This window comes from Prionailurus viverrinus, chromosome A1 (genome assembly GCF_022837055.1).
Source record: "Prionailurus viverrinus isolate Anna chromosome A1, UM_Priviv_1.0, whole genome shotgun sequence".
NCBI lineage: Eukaryota > Metazoa > Chordata > Mammalia > Carnivora > Felidae > Prionailurus > Prionailurus viverrinus.
The window spans coordinates 121,107,664-121,122,258 of record NC_062561.1 but is presented as its reverse complement, the minus strand read 5'-3'; the positions used below and the strand labels follow the sequence as shown (position 1 = coordinate 121,122,258).

The 14,595-nt window shown below is 40.2% G+C and overlaps 1 pseudogene; it reads left to right on the top strand.

Annotated features, from left to right (window-relative positions):
* Positions 1 to 1,257: 1,257 nt before the first annotated feature.
* Positions 1,258 to 2,472, top strand: LOC125164315 (nicotinamide phosphoribosyltransferase-like; annotated as a pseudogene).
* The last annotated feature ends 12,123 nt before the right edge of the window (positions 2,473 to 14,595 follow it).

Sequence of the window (14,595 nt, the reverse complement as noted above, 5' to 3'; positions counted from 1 at the left end):
TAGGCATGGAGTCATTCATTCAACAAACAGCTATTAATTGCACATTATGTACAAGCCACTGAAATAAACACTAGAGGCTTTTTTTTTAATCTCAAGGAGGACAAATTACCTGAAAGTAGAGAATAATGGTTTAAGAGTATTCATTCAACAAATATTTACTGAGTACATACTTCACATGAGACACTGATAAAGGCACTGAAGCTTCAAGCAATGAATTTTTAAAAAGTGATAAAAATCATTTCCCTTAAAGATTATGTTTAGTGTGAGGAGGACAAATAACAGATGAATGTAAATAGATACTATGACTGATGGTGGGGCGTGCTATGCAAAAAATAAATAAGAAAAGGGAATGGGTGCCTCTGAAAAGAGACTGATTTAGACTGGGAAATAGGGAAAATCTTACAAAGAAGATAAAATGTAAATATAGATTTGATGGAGAGAAGGGGAGTGAGTCACAGGGGTATCAGTGAGTCGAATATTCAAGACCTAGGAAATTTCCAGCATAATACCTCTGAAGATGGTGAGCATGCAAGAAGTTAGAAGTCCACAAGGGAGGCTAGCACGGGTAATGTAAAGGCAACAAATTTGAGGAAAAAGTTTAAGAGAATGTCACATCATAGAAGTCTATGTAAACTATAAAAAGTCTTTGACTTTGACTCTGAGTAAGATGAAAAGCCATGTGGATTTGAGTAGAAGGATGACATGATCCAAATTGTATTTTGTAACAATGTCATTAACCTTTGAGCTCAAAGTAGACCATAGGGGCAAGGACTGAAGATGGAAGTCCAATGGGGGGGTATTTACTATCAACAAGTTGAAGAATGATAGAGCAGTGGCTCAGGATAGGAATGGTGGAAATGCTGAGAGGTAGTTGAATTGGGAATGTTTTGAATGTGGAGCTAATATGATTTCTTGAGTCACCTAATGTTTCACTTTGGAATACAATACCCATGCAGAAAAGTGCCCGAAACAGAAAGGTAAAACTTACCAATGTGATATAACGTGCCAATGTAATGTAAAGCACACGCCATGTATCCACCACCCAGGGTAAGAAATAAAACGCTAACAGCACTCCACCTGCTCCATGTACTCAACAAGTCAGAAAAAAGACTGATCTTGTTAAGTAGAGGCATGGGAGATATAAAAGAGACCCCAATCATACTTACAGAGGTGAAAATGACAATGTCTGAAATAAAAATAATCAGTAGGTCATATGAACAGCAGAAGAAACATTGCAGAATAAAAGATTAATGAACTTTCGAAGATGGTGTCTTTAATGAAAACTGACAGAACTACATTCTTGAGAAATATGATGGACATCCTCCAAAAGAAGTAAATGCTGTTCCTGAGGGCTCTGTCATTGCCAGAGGAAACCGTTTCTTTGCAGTAGAAAACACAGATTGAATGTTAATGACTTACAAAGTGAATTGAGACTATTCTTGTTCAGTCCTGGTATCTAATAATAGTGGCTACAAAAATTCTAGAGAGCAGAAAAAATATTGGCCAAATATTTCTTAGCAACTTCTGATAATCTAGATGATATATAAGTTATGTGGTTTTGGCTACAGAGGAGTGTCCTTCCAAGACACCACTGGCATAGGAGTGTCTGCTCACTCGGTTAACTTCAAAGGAACAGATACAGTAGCAGGAATTGCTCTAATTAAAAATATAGAACAAAAGATCCTGTTCCAGGCTATTCTGTTCCATTGGCACAATACGGTATCACAAGAGCCTGAGGTAAAGACTGCAAAAAAGATGCTTTTGAACATCAAGTAACACAGCTTTCATTACTGCTTGTATCTGTAGTCAGGAATAGCTATAGCATTTATAATGTGTGCGAAAAAATAGGGGATGAAGATCTAAGACTTTTAATAGTAGCAAACTGTACAAAGGCACCACTAATAATTAGACCTGATTCTTGAAATCCTCTTAACACTATAGTAAAGATTTTAGATATTTAGGTAAGAAATTCCCTAGTACTGAGAATTCAAAGGGCTACAAGTTGCTGCCATGTTATCTTAGAGTTAGTCAAGGAAACGGTATACAAATACCTCAGGTGAAACTGTGAAAAGTATAAACCGAAAACAAAACAAAACAACAACAAAAACAAAAAAGGAGTGTTAAAAATATTTCCTTTGGTTCTGGTGGCGCTCTGCTCCAGAGGTTTATAAGGTATCTCTTGAATTTTTCCTTCTTGTACCACATGGCCTTGGGATTATTGTCTTCAGGAATCCATTTGCTGATCCCAACAAAAGGCCCCGAAAGGGAGGATTATGTTTACATAGGAAACAGCAGAGAATTTTGTTACACTTGAGAAAAGGACACCTTGAAGAACTCCATCGTGATCTTCTTCTTACTGTCTTCAAGAGTGGGAGGATGACACGACACGAAGCTGTTCATAATTAATGAAGAAAAAATGCAAAACTGAAGAATGAACTGGAAAAGTGCATCACATTAAGCTTTGTTTTATGAATGAGCATGTTGGGGTGGGGCATACATGCAGACATGTGTGTATATAACATATAATGTTATTTGCACAGATGTATATCTTCATGTTCTGTGATACATTACAGCCCTATTACTTGTTGATTTACGAAAATACTGTTCTTTTCATTTTTTTCCAATGTTTAGGTAATCTCTAATTAGGAAATGCATTTAATCATGTAAAAGATTAATGGTGAAGTAAGCTTTTTAGGGCCTTATGCCAATAGATAGTAATTCAATCTGGTACTGATCTTCTCACAAATAACAGAACTAAGAAACTTTTATATATAACTGGAGATCACACGAAACCGATTTAATAAAATTACCAGGAGTTTTTAATGTTTATATTTAACTTGTATTTTTATGTAAACAAGACTGTGTAAGGTATATTTAAAGCCTTAATGATTTCAGATTCTTTCCAACTCTTCGTGATTTTTGAGCACAGACTTTTAAAAAAGTATCTGGGGGCGCCTGGGTGGCGCAGTCGGTTAAGCGTCCGACTTCAGCCAGGTCACGATCTCGCGGTCCGTGAGTTCGAGCCCCGCGTCGGGCTCTGGGCTGATGGCTCAGAGCCTGGAGCCTGTTTCCGATTCTGTGTCTCCCTCTCTCTGCCCCTCCCCCGTTCATGCTCTGTCTCTCTCTGTCCCAAAAATAAATAAACGTTGAAAAAAAAAAATTTTTAAAAAGTATCTGAAAATAAAAGACACTGCCTTTTTTTTTCATTAAGCATTAAATAAAACACGGCCTTAACAAAGTTGTTTTTGTTATTAGTTTGAAAATTATGCCAGGACAACACCTGGAGAAAATCAGTTTGCAAACCTACAATACGTGGGAAATGTGGGGTAAGGAATTAGTGAGAAAACTCATGAAGTCCAACTTACGTGGCATTTAGTTATACTTGAGCTGGTGAAAATGCTTCATGAAAATGTCTTCATCACCCCTGAGGAGAAGCCAGTGGTATGCTGGAGTCAGCTCCCACCCTATGCATCTCTCCCAGCTCCCAGTGACACGAGTCTTATGGCTTGAAATCAGCCATGACTGGATCATTACACCCCACAAACGAGCTAATGCCATGGATTAGGGTTTTTTTCTCTTTGGAAAAGTCAATCATTAAACATCTGGAGGAGGAGGAGCCTACACACTATGCACTGTGGGTAGCAAAATGGAAGGTGCCTTAGGTATGGTTCCCAGAGAGACAGAATCTAAGATAAAAACTTATGGGTAGGAAGTTGTCTGAGCTATGTCTTTTATTTTCTGTATTCTGAGGCTTTGACATTTGGAGACTTGCCAACACTAAAGGAGCTGCCCAATTTCTAGGGAAGTATACAACCTGACTACAAGTGTGTTTTTTATTTTTTATTTATTTGTTGTATTTTTTTCAATTTTATTTAAATCCAGGTTAGCTGACACATAGTGTAATAATGGTTTCAGGAGTATAATTTAGTGATTCATCACTTATGTATGACACCCAGTGCTCATCCCAACAAGTGCCCTCCTTAAAGCGTGTCACCCTTTTATCCCATCCCTCCACCAGGCACCTCCCTAGCAATCCTCAGTTTGTTCTCTGTATTTAAGTGTGGTTTTCAATTTTTAATTTTTTTGACGTCTATTTTTGACAGAGAGAGAGAGACAGAGAGTGAATGGGGGAGGAAAAGAGAGAGAGGGAGACACAGAATCAGAAGCAGTCTCCAGGCTCTGAGCTGTGAGCACAGAGCCCAAAGCAGGGCTCGAATCCATGAGGCACTAAGTCATGACCTGAGCTGAAGTTGGATGCTAAACCGACTGAGCCAACCAGGTGCCCCTTAAGTGTGCTTTTTAAATGCAAACCCAACAATCCAGAACCCACATCCCCAATCACCTGTTCTCACCACTCCAGTGCCAGGTACCAGGCTACTAAGGGCAACCTCCATGCCCCAGATTCTACAGACATTTTCACAAAATTTGCTTCATTTGTTCCTTCCCTTGAAAATCCTAGTAATGATTACTGCTCGCAGTATCTCACCCTCCCATTGCCTCCGGACTGACCCTAGTGCTTCCCTATGTTGCTACCGTGGTGTAGTGTGCCCCTTCTTCTTGACAACTGACTAACAAACTATTTTTTCCGTGACGACCACCTCCTTCACACCTAAATAATAATAAAACCTATATTCAAAGAGAAATTCTTTGAAGAATGCTCTCAAGAGCGCACATTTGAGAAAAAAAATAGGGTTGGGAAGAAGGGATTTTACCTAGGATTTAGTCCCAAGAAAAGCCTCAATCAATCCTACAGAAATGAGATGGCCCTTCTAAGTCATTCCCATTGAAGTAAAGGACCTGGCTTTCATATGCCTATACTGATCAGGGTAGGGTGCGTCCAGACTGTAGAAAGAAGACTTGACCTTGGGCTCTAAAGAAATTCTTTGGCTGAGAACATCACCCAGAGAGGAACTCTCCTAAGTGTTATGAGCCACCAATATTTCAGCATCTGGAGAAAGCTCTTGAGTTCTCACAGAGGCTGGGGAGGTGCACCTCTGCACATAGCATGTAACATGGAGATAAAATCAACCGCTGGGTGCTAGCTTTTAAGATTCATGAGCTTTTTGATGCAGTCAACATCAGCGAGGAGAATAAATGCTGTAGTTGAAATGGTGCTAAAAGTTCATGCCAAATGCAAAGTCAGATATGTGCCTTCAACCCTGGCCAAAAAAACCCAAAAAAACAATAAACGTAAAATAAATTAGCCATTTAAAACTTTACAAAACCCAACATACTGTGAAGATTTATCAGCTGGACCATGAAAAAAATTGACTGTCTTCAACAAAGCAATTAAAAATGAAGATCTGTGCACCTGAAGTCCAAATAAAATAAGCTTTAAGAGTAGAAGAAAAGTAGAAATAAAAGTTTGTTGGATTTCTCCCTCTCTCTCTCTCCCTCTTTCCCCCCCACCTAATCTGACTTTTGAATTTCTTATTTTGTAAAGTTGATGACTGACTAAACAGGATAGAGCGATTGACAATGGCTGATTAAGATCCTCATCCCCCAAGAACATACCCCACAAGGGCATAAAGACAGTGTGGATTCTGAGATGCAGCAGGGTGATTCTAAGGAAATTTCCTGTTTGTCATTGGCTGTTTTCTCTCTAGCAATTAGGGAATAAAGGGTGTGCAATCCACAGTTACCACTATTTTATTATTCTAATAAGCCATGACAGAAAGAAAAAAATAAAAAAAAATTTAAACAGATACCATGGTTGAACACAAAGTCCTATAGATTATTCTGTAAATTAGATAAGAAACAAAAAAGAATGTGTTTTATTCAAAGATATTGAGTAAATTTACACCAGAAAAGAAAACACCTAGAGATTGCATAAGAATTCTCAGAAACAAATGTAGATGAGGAGAGAGAGCCAGTCAAGAGAGTAGCACAAAGGCAGGACCACACTTCATCATGACTAGTTGAATATATGGAGGTTTCTCCAAGGACACATCTTCTTTAAAACATGTTACCTTAGTGCAGTGGTTTACTTGCTTCTTGATGCTTTCCTTCCATTCTATTTGAAATATGAATATAGCTGCAGATCTCTTACTTGATTCTATATAATCTAGCACAGGGGCACCTGGGTGACTCAGTTGGTTAAGCATCTGACTTTGGCTCAGGTCATGATCTTGTGGACCATGAGTTCAAGCTCTGCAACAGACTTTGTGTTGACAGCTCAGAGCCTAGAGCCTGCTTCGGATTCTGTGTCTCCCTCTCTCTTTTCCCTTCTTGTCCTCGCATTCTGTCTCACTGTCTCTCTCTCTCTCAAAAATAAATTAAAAAAAACTGTATACAATGTAGCACAGATTTATTGTTCTGGTTCTGTGCTTGATGTAGTTGAAGATACAAGGTTAACAACAGCTAACGTATTTTAAGCATATACTATGGACTACACTCTACATAAATCTCTTTAAACTCTCACAAAAGTCCTTTGGTATGAGATTATAATTTCCACTTATGGATGAAAAAGCTAACACTCAAAAAAAAAGCAAATTAAATAATTTGCTTAGGGTTATGATCTTGTAAGCTACTAACAAAGAACAGAACTGTGGTCAATCTAAACTTTAGAACTTTAAACCTAGTTTAAATCTAGTCTCTAGTTTCTATGTGAGATTCACTATTACTAATAGGATTCTAGAAGGAAAGAGAAATTGATTTTATCCTTGACAAAATGAGTTGAAATTAGGTAGTTAAAAAAGGGTAGCTATGGAGGGAAAAATGTTCACACAAACACAGAGATTTCACAATATTGTAGGACATCTTTGAAGAACACAAGTTGGTATTGTATCAGCAATCACCAGAAGATAACATTGAGACAAATTATAGAAACTCTAGATATTGGGGCGCCTGGGTGGCGCAGTCGGTTAAGCGTCTGACTTCAGCCAGGTCACGATCTCACGGTCAGTGAGTTCGAGCCCCGCGTCGGGCTCTGGGCTGATGGCTCAGAGCCTGGAGCCTGTTTCCGATTCTGTGTCTCCCTCTCTCTCTGCCCCTCCCCCGTTCATGCTGTGTCTCTCTCTGTCCCAAAAATAAATAAAAACGTTGAAAAAAAAATTAAAAAAAAAAAAAGAAACTCTAGATATTTATCTTCCCCTTTGTTTGTCTACTAAATTTTATAACCAGAGAAAAGTCTTGGTTCACAGTCCTTAAGAATATCCCTAAGAGAAGATGTACATTAAAGGAGATAAGAAATAAATTACCACCTTAGAAAGTACTGATTCTTAGTGTCATCTCTGCTTCTCTGAATCTCTGTATGTACTATTAGGCCTTCCAGGACCAGGAAGCATTCCCCTTCTCAGTGCAGCCAATCTATGTCTTCATTTCCTACCAGACCATTCAATGGATAAAAAGACTGGAGGTCATATTGAATGGGTGTCTCTAGCTAGCCTGAGTCATATAAACAGACTTATCACCAGGATCAGGAAGTAGATCCATATGTCACCCTGCTAATGCAATCTAATTTCTGATTTCCTTTCTTGGTTGAATTCTAGGGGTTACATATCCTTAACACAGAAGACCATGTAGCAGAGAAAGAGAAGAAGGAACATTTGAAGTAGCCCAAATTCCAAAGTAGGAAGCAGCAGAATGACTTTTAACTCCGTACAACATGGCTGCTACACTTTATCGCCTCAGAAATAAAAACAAACAAAAAATCAACTCCCCTCTTTATAGAGTTAAAATGGTTACATTTGTTTTCAACAAATTCATAAAACAGCAATTTTGAGAAGCAGAGCAGACATTTTTTGGTTGCTTCTCTAGCGTTTCTCTCTCCTTCCCTGATGAAGACACTAGTTTTTTGTTTGTTTTTGGTTGTGATTTTTTGGTAGCCTACTGTTTTTCTGTTCTCAGCTATGGGGCTGGAATGGGTCTCATAACATCCTTAAGGCAATTATCCTATGGCAATGCCCTAGTCACAGGAATTATTTAATGGATGAGTGTGGAACATGCTCAAAACAAATTATAACCAGAGAAACGCTTAGTGACTCCTAAAAGGAAACAAAGCGGAATCTCTTCACATTGGTCTTAGCAATGATTTTTTGGATAAGACACCAAAAGTACAAGCACCATGAGCAAAAAAAAAAAAAAAGTGGGAATACATCAAACTAAAAAGCTTCTACACAGAAGAAGAAACAATCAACAGAATTAAAATGCAACCAACCTATAGACTAGGTGAAAATATTGCAAGTCATAGATCTCATAAGGGGTTAATATCCAAAATACAGAAGAAACTAGTATAACTCAAGAGCAATAAAACAAATTGCCTGATTAAAAAGTGGTCAAAGGGTCTGAATAGACACTTTTCCAAAGAAGATATAGGAATGGTCAACAGGCACATGAAAGGTGCTCTACATCACCAATTATCAGGGAAATACAAATCAAAACACAATGAGATACCATCTCACACCTGTGAGAATGACTATTCTCAAAAAGATAAGAGATAACAAGTATTGTCAAGGAGGTGGAAGAAAGGTTTCCCTTGTGTGCTGTTGATGGGAATGTACATTGTTACAGCCGTTATGGAAAATAGTAAAGAAGTTCCTCAAAAAACTAAAAGGAGAACTACAAAAATAAGTAAATAAATAAGAACTACCATATAATGTAGAAATCCCACTTCTAAATATATCTTCAAAGGAATTGAAATCACTATCTCAAAGAGATATCTGCACCTTCATGCTCACAGCAACATAATTTATATTTGCAAGACATAGAAACAACCAAAGTGTCTCTAGATGGATAAACAGATAAGAAAGATGTGGGCATATATGTGTACACACACACACACACACACACACACACACATATATAGATACACACATACATACACATATACATGGGATAGTTATTATTCAGCCATAAAAAAGAAGGAATTCCTGCTATTTGTGACAACATGGATAAACCCGGAGGGCACTCTGTTGAGTGAAGTAAGTCAAAGACAAATACTGTATGATGTCACTTAAGTGTGGAATCTTAAAAACAAAAAAACAAAAAACAGAACGTCTAGAGACAGAGAGTAAACTGCTGTTTGCCAGGGGTGGGGAAGGGAGGAAGTAGGAGTAGGTGAAATGGGTGAATGTGGTTAAAGAACACAACATTCAGTCATAAGATGAATGAAGTGCAACATGGTGACTATACTTAACAGTACTGTATTGTGTATTTCAAAGTTGCCAAGAGAGTAGATCTTAAAAGTTCTCAACACACACAAACACACACGCACACAGCAATTATGTGAGATGATGGATGTGTTAACTAACCTTACTGTAATTATTCCACTATATATATATAAAATCAAATCCTGATGGTGCACACCTTAAATTTTGTACGTCAAATTTGTACAAAATTTGTACAAGTTTGTACGTCAAATTTATCTCAGTAAGGCTGAAAATTATAAAATTTTAAAAGAAACATTGAAAATCCTGGGAAAGCAAAGTTTCTTCTTCCTAAAAGGGAATCTTGCATTTTTTCTTCAGGGCTTTGTAGAAGGATGATAGGAGGTTTAAACGGCTGTAGTCCTTTTCTTACCATGAGGAGAAAACCATATTCGAGGAACTATAGTTGAGTTATTTGGGAAAGTTTGAGTTCAGAATCACGCAATACCTTAAACCAGTTTGCAGGTTCTTCTATTAGGCGAGCCAATGAATACTTTTTCAAAAGCAGGCTGAGGACATTTTTCTGTCTTTTCCCACAAGAAATGACTGTGGCAGGCTGCCTCCTGGTCTACCCCATTCAGCTGTTCCCAGACCTGTCTGTAGTCTGCTACAATGTAACTGGACTTGTGTAATGCACAAAAACATGTCAGAAATGAACCTGTGACACTAAGAAATATTACCAAGATCCCAGATAAAAGATGTAGTTAATATCATGTGAAAGGTGAGTTTCAAAAGCTGAATTTGCCAGATGGTACAAGAAGGTTTGGGAAGTCTCTCTTAGAGCTTAACTTTGACCTGGCAGGATTTGACCCGAGACAGAGAGAATAACAAAAGCATCTCCCATAAAGAACTGGTAAACTCCAAACACCTTCGTTCCTACCTGTCCTGATGTTCTAAACTATGCTCTAGTGATAATATATAAATTAAGTTATCACAACGAAGCATATGTTCTATTTGATTTGTCAATCAGAAGTGTCATTTGTGCCAAGGCTATAAACCAGTCAACTGTGAGATGCATTCAAGTGATTCAGGATAGAGAGGTCCAAGATGAACACATATATATATTATAAACATGTGTACTGATTTTTAACTGGGACACCTTAAGGTCAACTCAGGGCATAAAGAAATGGAACTGCCACACAAGGTAAATCCATATGAGAATCAGCTCAACTATTTTTTTTTTTTTAATCTTAACTCCTTTGGCATTAAGCAGATGCAGTCTATGCTTCCCTGCCATGCTAACTCTTCTAGTGAGCATGTGCCTCTCTGTTCACATGTCACAGGAAAGGAAGATTTGAGGAGACTTTTTCCTATCAATTCCTCCCACGGCAGCTTGCTTGCTCTCTGCTTTATCATTAATTTCCATGAACTGACCTAATGCCTTCTCGCCTTTCCTTTTCACTTCTCACTCTTATGTAGTCTGTTGCTTCCTCTTGGTTCCAGAGTGCATTAGGTTTCTTGTGTTTCCTGGACTATTCCCTATATTCTATACTTTGTTAAATCTTCCTCTTGCTTTGGTCTCTGCTAAAATGACCCTTCCTCAGCTAAATCAGGTGTCCCTGCTCTAATCAATCATTGCACCCTATACTTTTTGTTCAGAGTCCCTATCATATTTTGTATTTACATGTATAATAATGTGATTGTTTGACACCTTCCATAGCACACTAAACTAATCTTATCAAGGGCAAAGACTTGATTTATTTGTTTACTGCTATGTCTCTGAAGCGTAGCACAGTGCTTGGTGCTAAGTGGACATTGAGTAAATGGTTTGTATGTTTGTTTTTAAATGTATATGTATGCATGTATGTATTTATTTATTTATTTACCTTTGAGAGAGAGAGGGAGAGAGAGGGAGCACGAGCATGTGAGCAGGGGAGGGGCAGAGAGAGGGAGAGAGAGAATCCCAAACAGGCTTTACACTGTCACTGCAGAGCCTGACACAGGGGTTGAACTCATGAACTGCGAGATCGTGATCTGAGCCGAAGTGAAGAGCCAGGTGCTCAACCCATTGAGACACCCAGGTGCCCAATAAATGCTTTTTTTGTTTTTCACTGAAATAATTACACATTTCTTATTCAGTCCTCTAGGAAAAGGCTGGATTAACAATCGTGTGAATATGAACTGCAGCTTTAAGAGAAATTAAGTGCATTCTTTCCACAGCCACTCTGAGCACACACAGCAACACCACTTGCATTTTTCCTACGTGCATTCTGGCCACGTGACTCGCAAAGCTTTCAGAGGGGCCACTGGGGCAGAATGGGAGGATCGACCCACCCAGGAGCTCTGCCCTTGGCCTCTTCACTATTGCTTTCTGAACCTGACTTGTGTGCGCAGGGTAAATTAATTATTCTCTTCCGGTCAGAGTGCTTTTGAGAAAGAACAGCTGCAAAGCCTGATGAGTCCTGAAAGATCAAAACAAGCCTAGATACTGTCATCGGCTTGTCATCCCCATTGCAGAGCTCCCTAAATGTTGGCAGCTTTGGCATTTGATTACTCTCAGCACAGCCCCCGAGGAGGCATTATCTCAGATGTTCTTTTAAAAACAAATTCTTTGTATAAAATTTGTTGGCTTCAGTCCCTCCCTTCCTTTCCTTTTGCTTGTGAATCAATCCAGTCAGACTGGCCAATACCCCCTCCACTGTCCTGCTCAAACAACACCATCCTGAGAATGATGCTCAAATACTATTACTGTTTTTTCCCTCTTTCTTCCCTCTGGAGCAATAAATCACCCATTCATCCCAGGTGATTTGCACAGACTATTCCCTTAAAGCAGTATCTCGTGATTTAACAGGCATAATGTTTCTTCAACAGACCATTTCTAACCATTCTTTCTGCATTCCAGTGATACATTTTTTTATTCTTATTTTCAAATCACCTAATGGCCAAGTGGATAAAATTCTTGGGGAAGATGGTCTATGACTTCATGGTGTGGGTATTTTCCCTAGTCTGCCATTTCCAGGAAGAATATTTTTTTTATTTTTTATTTTTTTACAAATACAATAGCTAGGGGCACCTGGGTGGCTCAGTCGGTTGGTCATCCGACTTCAGCTCAGGTCATGATCTCACAGTTTGAGTTCGAGCCCCACGTTGGGCTCTGTGCTGACAGCTCAGAGCCTGGAGCCTGCTTCAGATTCTGTGTCTCCCTCTCTCTCTGCCCCTCCCCACTCATGCTCTGTTTCTCTACAGCTCTCAAAAATGAATAAACGTTAAAAAAAATTTACAAATACAACAGCTATACTGGACTTGAACAAAGACTGTTGGTTGAGTTGCAATCTGCCAAACCAGATGACCTATTGTTTTAGAAAAAAAACACTGGCTGTTCTCATCTGTTTGCCTTTTAATTTTTACAGTATCTGTTAAATGAAATTTGACTTTAGATTAAAAGAGAGGCTTACATGGATTTGTCCCGGAATCTCAGCTCTTTTTAAAAAATCTCACTCTCAGAGTTGCGGCAAGATGGCGGCTTAGGAGGACGCTGGGCTCACCGCACGTCCTGCTGATCACTTAGATTCCATCTACACCTGCCTAAATAACCCAGAAAACCGCCAGAGGATTAGCAGAACAGAGTCGCCGGAGCCAAACGCAGACAAGAGGCCCACGGAAGAGGGTAGGAAGGGCGGCGAGGCGGTGCGCGCTCCACGGACTGGCGGGAGGGAGCCGGGGCGGAGGGGCGGCTCGCCGGCCAAGCAGAGCCCCCGAGTCGGGCTTGCAAAAGCGGAGGGGCCGGGCGGACTGTGATCCGACAGCAAGCGCGACTTAGCGTCTGGAGGTCAGAAATTAACAGCTCTGCTCGGAAAGCGGGAAGGCTGGAGGACAAAGGGAGGGAGAGCTGCTGAGCCCCCTGACAACAGAGCTCAGTTTGGTGGGGAACAAAGGCGCTCGCCAGCGCCATTTCCCCCGCCCATCCCCCAGCCGAAATCCCAAAGGGAACTGGTTCCTGCCAGGGAACTTGCTCGCTCCGCGCAAACACCCAACTCTGCGCTTCTGCGGAGCCAAACCTCCGGCAGCGGATCTGACTCCCTCCCGCTGCCACAGGGCCCCTCCTGAAGTGGATCACCTAAGGAGAAGCGATCTAAGCCTGCCCCTCCTGCCCCCGAGCACCTTGCCTACCCACCCCAGCTAATACGCCAGATCCCCAGCATCACAAGCCTGGCAGGGTGCAAGTAGCGCAGACGAGCCACACCACCCCACAGTGAATCCCGCCCCTAGGAGAGGGGAAGAGAAGGCACACACCAGTCTGACTGTGGCCCCAGCGGTGGGCTGGGGGCAGACATCAGGTCTGACTGCGGCCCCGCCCACCAATTCCAGGTATACACCACAGCACAGGGGAAGTGCCCTGCAGGTCCTCACCACGCCAGGGACTATCCAAAATGACCAAGCGGAAGAACTCCCCTCAGAAGAATCTCCAGGAAATAACAACAGCTAATGAGCTGATCAAAAAGGATTTAAATAATATAACAGAAAGTGAATTTAGAATAATAGTCATAAAATTAATCGCTGGGCTTGAAAACAGTATACAGGACAGCAGAGAATCTCTTGCTACAGAGATCAAGGGACTAAGGAACAGTCACGAGGAGCTGAAAAACGCTTTAAACGAAATGCATAACAAAATGGAAACCACCACAGCTCGGCTTGAAGAGGCAGAGGAGAGAATAGGTGAACTAGAAGATAAAGTTATGGAAAAAGAGGAAGCTGAGAAAAAGAGAGATAAAAAAATCCAGGAGTATGAGGGGAAAATTAGAGAATTAAGTGATACACTAAAAAGAAATAATATACGCATAATTGGTATCCCAGAGGAGGAAGAGAGAGGGAAAGGTGCTGAAGGGGTACTTGAAGAAATCATAGCTGAGAACTTCCCTGAACTGGGGAAGGAAAAAGGCATTGAAATCCAAGAGGCACAGAGAACTCCCTTCAGACGTAACTTGAATCGATCTTCTGCACGACATATCATAGTGAAACTGGCAAAATACAAGGATAAAGAGAAAATTCTGAAAGCAGCAAGGGGTAAACGTGCCCTCACATATAAAGGGAGACCTATAAGACTCGTGACTGATCTCTCTTTTGAAACTTGGCAGGCCAGAAAGAATTGGCAAGAGATTTTCAGGGTGCTAGACAGAAAAAATATGCAGCCAAGAATCCTTTATCCAGCAAGTCTGTCATTTAGAATAGAAGGAGAGATAAAGGTCTTCCCAAACAAACAAAAACTGAAGGAATTTGTCACCACTAAACCAGCCCTACAAGAGATCCTAAGGGGGACCCTGTGAGACAAAGTCCCAGAGACATCACTATAAGCATAAAACATACAGACATCACAATGACTCTAAACCCGTATCTTTCTATAATAACACTGAATGTAAATGGATTAAATGCGCCAACCAAAAGACATAGGGTATCAGAATGGATAAAAAAACAAGACCCATCTATTTGCTGTCTACAAGAGACTCATTTT